General features: G+C 41.0%; 1 pseudogene; it reads right to left on the bottom strand.

The window, feature by feature from the left end:
- Positions 1-6,844: 6,844 nt before the first annotated feature.
- Positions 6,845-7,813, bottom strand: LOC123935978 (annotated as a pseudogene).
- Positions 7,814-8,800: the final 987 nt, after the last annotated feature.

Raw genomic sequence — 8,800 nt, forward strand, 5'->3', positions numbered from 1 at the left:
CCCTTAAAAGGCTCAGCCTGACAGAAACTGGGGGCCAACATCTCACCTGATGTCTGGTCCCTCTCCTGCCCCCCGGAAAGTGAATAAACTCTGTCTCCCTTATGGCTCTACTCTTTGTGCAATTCTTTGTCACCCACATTACCAGGACACCTTAACATTTTGGTGGCCCTGTACATGAGGACTGGACACTGCTTACCATCTCAACAAGATCTCCTTGTCAACTAATATTGGGTGAGTCAAAATTTTCATTTTTAAGAGGGCTCTGTGAGATTTTGAGCATTGGGAATTATCACTAGGTGTTGGCTGATTCCCTATGGTAGGTTCTTGATTCTCCAAGCCCCAGTACTCTGCTCAGTCAACAATCAATGTATCGACCATTGGAAGGACTCCTCTTCTGGTTCTTTCAACAGTCTTAGGACCATCAATCCCTTTCCCTCACAGGAACCCTTGAGTTTGAGTGATACCCTTTTCTCTTATGCTTGGTACTGGTCAGGGTTTCATCTTCATCTTGGGATGCTAGGTCAAGATGTCTCCCTTCATGATTTTCCCCTTTGTTCCAGCCTTCAAAATCTTCTTTCTCCTATTCCTAAATTTCCAGATGGGGAATACCTTGTCTAGCCTTCCTAAGGACTCCCCTCTGGGTTTGTTTCCCTAAAAATATCAAAAACCTCCAACTGGAACAAGATACTTGGCTCAAATGTCAATTTTCTACTGTAATACAGCATGACCTCAATATAAATTAGATGGCTAGGAGATCTGGCTATGGAATGGCTCTCTTAATCAAAATACTCTTCTCCAACTGAGTTTATATTTTCATTGCCTTAGTAAATGATGTGAGGTTCCTATGTCAAAGCTTTCTTTGAATTTGATCACCATCCTGACCTTTATGTTGCTTGCCATATGCTATTTTTATTGCCCCCCCAAAAGACACCTCTCTCTCTCCAATTCTTCTGACTCAGACTTCAACCCTGCTGAACAACCTCTGCCTTTCCACTTGCTTATAGTCAATCCTCCCTTGGCAACTCTGCATCCTCCGACTTCCCCTCTTTCCCCTCAAGACATGTCAGAACCCCCCATTACCCTCCAGCCCTTGCCTCAACATCCTGATATTTCTCCCATCCATGCTTCATCTGGCCACCTTTACCAATTTCCCAATGCTCCTGCCACCCAATTCCATCTTTATGAGGTTCCTGGAGCAGAGGCATTTTTCAAGTCCATGTTCACTTCTCCATGACAGATCTTTATCATATAGAATCTAAACTTGGCTCTTTCCCTCAACCAATCCCTCTAGGTTCACTAAGCAATTTGAATATCTCAGCCTTTCTTATGATTTATCCTGGAGAGACCTCTATGTTATTCTCTCCACCTGTACCATCCCAGAGGAAAAGACCAGAATTTTGTCCAAGGCTATTGAATATGCTGATGATATGAACTGCAGACAACCTGCACAATAGGCTCCCAGGAAATCAATGGCTCCCTTAGCTGAGCCCAGGTGGAATTATTAGCTTTCCTCTGGAACAAGGTCAAAGATGACCACATGGTCGCTCACCTTATAAAAGGTATGAAAGGAACAGCTTCTAAACAGGTCAGTTATGAAAGGTTAAGGAAGATCGTCCAGAGATGAGATGAAAACCATGCCCTTATTCTCACTTACCTGACTGAGACTGTATAAAAATTCACCATTTTTCATCCTAACTCTTACAAAGGAAAATCTATCCTGGCTATGCATTTCATCTGCCAATAAGCTCCAGACATTAGAGAAAAAAAAAAAGAAACAACACACAACTTCAGAAACTATATAAAGGCCCTCAAACTCCTTAATCTGAACTACTAGTCCCAGCCTTCAAGGTTTTTCACAGATGAGAGGAGGATATCAAAGTAAAAAGACAAAAGTATCAAAAAATGATCTCTGACTTATCCGATCCTGACTACCCTACTAGCTCAACCCGAACATTCCACAAGCCCCCTCTGAGAGCTTATTACACTTACAGTAAACCGGGTCACTGGTCTAAACAATATCCCAATAAAAACCATCGCTTGAAACCCCCTTCCCCTCCTGTAAGCAGATTGGCCACTGAAAGAGTGACCAAAAATAGGGGGAGAATGACCCAAAATCTGTCTTTGGGGCCCAAACAAGGGGAATCAGCCATATCTCTGGTGGCAGATCTCTTGGGACTTCTCTAAGACAGGTACTCACACATTCCAGGATTGGCAAAGTCTCCCTTGCATGTCATCTCCATCTCCATGGCTGAAACCAGGGTAACTCTCCATTAGCACTAGAACAATCTACAGCACTTTCCCAGAAGTTTCCAGACATTCTTTTTCCTCCTCCACATGTGTCAGGATTTACAGTGTTCTTTCTCAACCTCCTGTTACCCCGCTCTTCTCATGTGCCCTGGGAGATCAAATTTTTAGCCCTTCCTTTCTTGTTTGGCCATGCTCTCATGTCCCCCTCCTGGGATGACTAGGGATGTCCCCATCAAGACTAGGTACTCACCTTCATCTGCACCATGTCCATCCCCAATCCCAATTCTTGGGACTCCTTACTGAACCAACAAACCTTATTTCCACTTCACTCTCTCCAGGTATGACTTTGGTTCCAACACCCATGTGAGATATCTCAGAATCAGTTACGACTGCTCAACTTACTCCCACTACTATATGTCTTAAGGATTCAACTTGTTTCCTTTCAAAACCATAATATCCTCTTTTTTTCCCCATTTTATTTATTTTTTCAACATAACAGTATTCATTGTTTTTGCACAACACCCAGTGCTCCATGCAAAACGTGCCCTCCCTATTACCCACCACCTGTTCCCCCAACCTCCCACCCCTGACCCTTCAAAACCCTCAGGTTGTTTTTCAGAGTCCATAGTCTCTTATGGTTTGCCTCCCCTCCCCAATGTCCATAGCCCCCTCCCCCTCTCCCAATGCCACCTCCTCCCAGCAGCCCCCAGTTTGTTTTGTGAGATTAAGAGTCATTTATGGTTTGTCTCCCTCCCAATCCCATCTTGTTTCATTTATTCTTCTCCTATCCCCCTAACCCCCCATGTTGCTTCTCCATGTCCTCATATCAGGGAGATCATATGATAGTTGTCTTTCTCTGATTGACTTATTTCACTAAGCATGATACGCTCTAGTTCCATCCACGTCATCGCAAATGGCAAGATTTTGTTTCTTTTGATGGCTGCATAGTATTCCATTGTGTATATATACCACCTCTTCTTTATCCATTCATCTGTTGATGGACATCTAGGTTCTTTCCATAGCTTGGCTATTGTAGACATTGCTGCTATAAACATTCAGGTACACGTGCCCCTTCGGATCACTACGTCTCTATCTTTAGGGTAAATAACCCTCCTCCCCTCCTCCATAATATCCTCTTAAAGCTGAGTTCTTGTGAGGTTTATAACCTCTTGTTTCCAAATCCCTTAAATTAAAATTAAAACATACTAATTCTCCTTACAATACTCCACTCCTTCCATTCAAAAACCTGGATGTTTTTTAGACTAGTTTAGGATCTCATAATTATCAATGAGGCATTTTTCCCCACCCACCTCATTATTCCAAGTTCATACACCCTTCTCCACCATTCGACCCTACACCATGTACTTCACTGTCTTAAATCTTAAAGATATATTTTTCACTATTACCATATCCCCCAGAATCCCAAGACCTTTCCACCTTCACCTGGGCTGACCCTGACACCTGATGCTCTCAACAGTTAACTTGGAGTGTTTGCTCTTAGGGTTTTACAGATATCCCCCATTTCTTTGGACAGGCTTTGACCTAAGATCTCTCTAATCTCCCCCTCCCAAACAGTACCCTTTTCTAATACCTAGATGCCTCTGTAGCCTCTCTTTTCCCAATTCTATTTCTTGTTTCGTCACACTCCTAGCCTTCCTAAACAACAAAGGTTATAGACTGTCCTTCTCCAAATCTCAACTTAATCAGCAATCTTTCACATGCCTGAGATGCCCTGGCTTTCAGAACAAAGCAGTCTGCTACCAGAATGTCATGATCCTGTCTCTTTTCCAGCTAGGTAGGGAGAGCTCTATGACCCTATCCAGCAGGAAGTATTTACAGAATAATGACTTTCTCCCATGTTCCCAGTCAGGAATAATTTCAATTAGAGAGGGGGGAATAAAAGGATTCTATTCAAAGTCCCTTCCCTGACCAAGCATGCAGACAAAATTCACACTTGTAAGTAACTGATCCTAACTTTTTTTGTTTGCTTGTTTTTCTAGGTCATAGGGCCCCACATTCTCAGAAAATAGACCACCAGACATATTCTATAGCTGGACCACATCCCACATCCTGGACAATCCCCAGACAGAGCCCTTAGAAAACTTGCCTCCTCCTCTACCTGGCTGAAAGTCAAACGCCTCCCCACACCTACCCCCCATGAACACAACAAAAAGCCTCTCAAATCCTTCAGAAACCTTTAAAAAGGGCTAGTATCCAAAATCTATAAGGAACTTAGCAAACTCAACACCCAAAGAACAAACAATCCAATCAAGAAATGGGAAGAGGACATGAACAGACATTTCTGCAAAGAAGACATCCAGATGGCCAACAGACACATGAAAAAGTGCTCCACGTCACTCGCCATCAGGGAAATACAAATCAAAACCACAATGAGATATCACCTCACACCAGTCAGAATGGCTAAAATGAACAAGTCAGGAAATGACAGATGCTGGAGAGGATGTGGAGAAAGGGGAACCCTCCTCCACTGTTGGTGGGAATGCAAGCTGGTGCAACCACTCTGGAAAACAGCATGGAGGTTCCTCAAAATGTTGAAAATAGAACTACCCTATGACCCAGCAATTGCACTACTGGGTATTTACCCTAAAGATACAAACATAGTGATCCGAAGGGGCACGTGTACCCGAATGTTTATAGCAGCAATGTCTACAATAGCCAGACTATGGAAAGAACCTAGATGTCCATCAACAGATGAATGGATAAAGAAGATGTGGTATATATACACAATGGAATACTATGCAGCCATCAAAAGAAATGAAATCTTGCCATTTGCGACGACGTGGATGGAACTAGAGCGTATCATGCTTAGTGAAATAAGTCAATCGGAGAAAGACAACTATCATATGATCTCCCTGATATGAGGACATGGAGAAGCAACATGGGGGGGTAGGAGATAGGAGAAGAATAAATGAAACAAGATGGGATTGGGAGGGAGACAAACCATAAATGACTCTTAATCTCACAAAACAAACTGGGGGTTGCTGCGGGGAGGTGGGATTGGGGGAGGGGGAGCGGGCTATGGACATTGGGGAGGGGAAGCGAACCATAAGAGACTATGGACTCTGAAAAACAACCTGAGGGTTTTGAAGGGTCAGGGGTGGGAGGTTGGGGCAACCTGAGGGTTTTGAAGGGTCAGGGGTGGGAGGTTGGGGGAACAGGTGGTGGGTAATGGAGAGGGCACGTTTTGCATGGAGCACTGGGTGTTGTGCAAAAAGAATGAATACTGTTACGCTGAAAAAATAAATAAAATGGGAAAAAAAATTAAAAAAAAAAAAAAAAAAAAAAAAAAAAAAAAAAAAAAAAAAAAAAAAAAAAAAAAAAAAGCCCAGCCTGGCAGAAACTCCTGGATGACATCCCTCTTGGATGACATACAAGTGTGTATATATATACATATATATATATATATATACACACATACACACACACACCCCACACACATACATCCATATGTGATACATATGTGATACATATGTCACATATATCACATATGATATTCATTCTCCTCTCTTGGAGAGTGCATGAATTCTGTTCTGCTTGTGGTTTTCCTCTTTGAAGAATTCTTTGTCACCCACATTACAGGCCACCCTGGCAGGGCATGAATGCAAGTTTTTGAAGATTTTAGCCATGTTTCTATCTGAATGACAGAAGTCATATTTTATTCAACTAGTAAATGTCTATTGATTTCCAGGAACATATGAGACTCTATGTAAAAAAGGCATGATTACTACCCATAGTTTAATATCAGTAGTTAGAGAATACAAACATTCATAAAATATGACTAAGAATACAGAAACCAAAATACAATTAAATTATTTTCATAAAATTTTCCTAAATAAAGCTGCTACATTATCATTAGAAAATATTTAATTTATATGAATGTTTGAAATTAAATCCTCAAGGATATGGTGACTGCTCCATGCAATTTCTGTTCAAAAATTAAACAATAATATAGATGCAAAAGACACATAAGCATGTGTAACATAAAAATAACTATTCAGTACTCTTTTTTTATTAAATTTATTTATTTTTTTCAGCATAACAGTATTCATTGTTTTTGCACAACACTCAGTGCTCCATGCAATACGTGCCCTCCCTATTACCCACCACCAGTTCCCCCAACCTCCCACCCCCGACCCTTCAAAACCCTCAGGTTGTTTTTCAGAGCCCATAGTCTCTTATGGTTCTCCTCCCCTTCCAATTTTTTTTTCTATAAACATATAATGTATTTTTATCCCCAGGGTTAGGGTTAGACCTGTACCCCTGGGGATAAAAATACATTATTCAGTACTCTTAAAGGGGCATTTGGCCCATTTGGGATTATTTATGGTGTTACTTGAAGAGAATGATGTCTGGAACAAGTTTTACAGTGAATCCAGACTAGAGAATTGGCCAATTATGATACTTGTAGTCTTCACTTATTGTTCCTAAGTGATTCTTGCAAAGAGATGATTTTACCTATTGATAATTCAGGATTACTAAAATCACAGTGAATATTTTTCCAGAATCAAAAGCATATTTTATGGAATAAATGTGTGCCAGTGACTACAACACAAATGATGTTTGTATCTGGCCCCCTCTAGTCTTTCCTGGACAAATCCAGCACTCTCATTCTTTGAGAGGAGGAGCATCTTCCCAGCATTTTCTTAGAGCTGTGACCACATCTTTATTCCTCAAACTGTATATGAGTGGGTTGAGCATTGGGGTGAGGATGGTATAGAAGGTGGATACAAACTTCTCTTTCTCTGGTGTGTGGTAAGAATGGGGCAGCACATTTGTGTAGAAGGCTGCACCATAGGAAATGCTCACCACCAAAATATGGGAGGAAGAGTTAGTAAAGGCTTTATGCCAGCCTTCAGCAGAATTCATCCAATGGATGGTAAGCAGGATGCATTTATAGGAAACAGAGATGATGGATATAGGGATGAGCAGCATTAGCACACAGCAGCATACATAAGAGTCTCATAGAGTGATGTATCAACACATGACATTTTTAATACTGCTGGAATCTCACAGAAAGTGATTAATTTCTCAGGAAATTAATCAGTAGGGGAAACTCATGGTGAAGGGGGTCATCATGAATCCATCTAAGGAGCCACCAACCCAGGAGCCCACCACCATGAACAAACAAATCCTGCAGTTCATGAGGGGAGGATATCCCAGGGGTTTGCACACAGTCATATACTGGTCAGAGGCCATGAGGCCTAGCAAGAAAAATTCACCTTCAATTAGGGTTAGGTAGAGGAAGATCTGAAGTATGCATCCCAAAAAGGACGTGATCTTTCCCTTGGATAGAAGATCTTGCAACATTTGGGAAGAGTTATGCAAATATAAACTGTGTTCATGAAAGCTGGCTGAGTAAAAAGTACATGGGTGTATGGAGGTGAGAGTCCACATGGATGAGAAGAATCATGATCATTTTGGCTGTTACAGCCACCAAAAAAAATGGAGAAGACCACTGCAAAGATAAGCCTTGGAATGCAGGATGTGTGATGAGGCCCAAGAAGATAAAGTTGGTGGCGTTCTGGAGAATGGCCTTCATGCTCATACCACATGGTAGCTCCTGGGGCTCCAAAGGCAAAACGTTGCTAGGTTAATTAATAATTAATATTTGGGCAGAGCCAACTATGGATAATATTTCAGAAGCAGCATGGGATAAAGGAAAGAATATAGAATTCAGAATAATTTTGAATTGTAGTTTCAATATTGGTATAATTATGATCTATGTGATATTAGACAGATAAACTATAACACTTCCATTATCTGTGAAAGGTAATCATAGGTCTATATCTCTGTGGGCTGGGCATGAACTATAAATATAATAGTTTATACAAAACCACTTTCAAAATTTGCTTTATTTTATTCTGAACTATCTTCTTTATATTCTTTATAAGCTTATTAATTTAGATTAAATATTTTCTGAGGTTGCTAACTGCGCCTTCCCCTCCATATTACTTTGCAACAAAAATTCAAGGGTTGATTGAATTTAAGTTTTTCTCTGCAGTGAAGATTGTTACATTATTAAGATCATACATAGACATACATTTGTGATTTCATAAATTGATAGAAAATAAAGATGGACCCAAAAAATCTAGAGAATTTAGTATTGGGTGCTGCTGTTTATTATTATTTTTAATGATAAATCATCATCATCATCATCATCATCATCATCATTATTATTACTTTTGAGAGAGATAGGGAGAGGGAAGGACAGACAGAGGGAGAGAGAAAATCCCAAGCAGGTTCCACATCCAGCACAGAGCTCAATGTGGGTCTTGATTTCACAACCCTGGGATCATGCTCTGAGCTGAAATTAAGAGTTGAATGCACCCACTGAGCCACCCAGGTGCCCTGGGGCGTCTGTTATTACTAAACAGCTTTTTGAATGGTTGGAACATTAGGGATTAACAGGGCAGTGCTACTAACTTAAACTGAGGATCAGGGTCAGTTGGGCTATGGTGAGATGTGCTGCCAAAGAAGTTCACCTTTTTAGGCATAGGTAACGTTAAGCAGTTGGATCCCTTTTTCTCATGGG

The sequence above is a fragment of the Meles meles genome, unplaced genomic scaffold (genome assembly GCF_922984935.1).
Source record: "Meles meles unplaced genomic scaffold, mMelMel3.1 paternal haplotype, whole genome shotgun sequence".
Taxonomy (NCBI): domain Eukaryota; kingdom Metazoa; phylum Chordata; class Mammalia; order Carnivora; family Mustelidae; genus Meles; species Meles meles.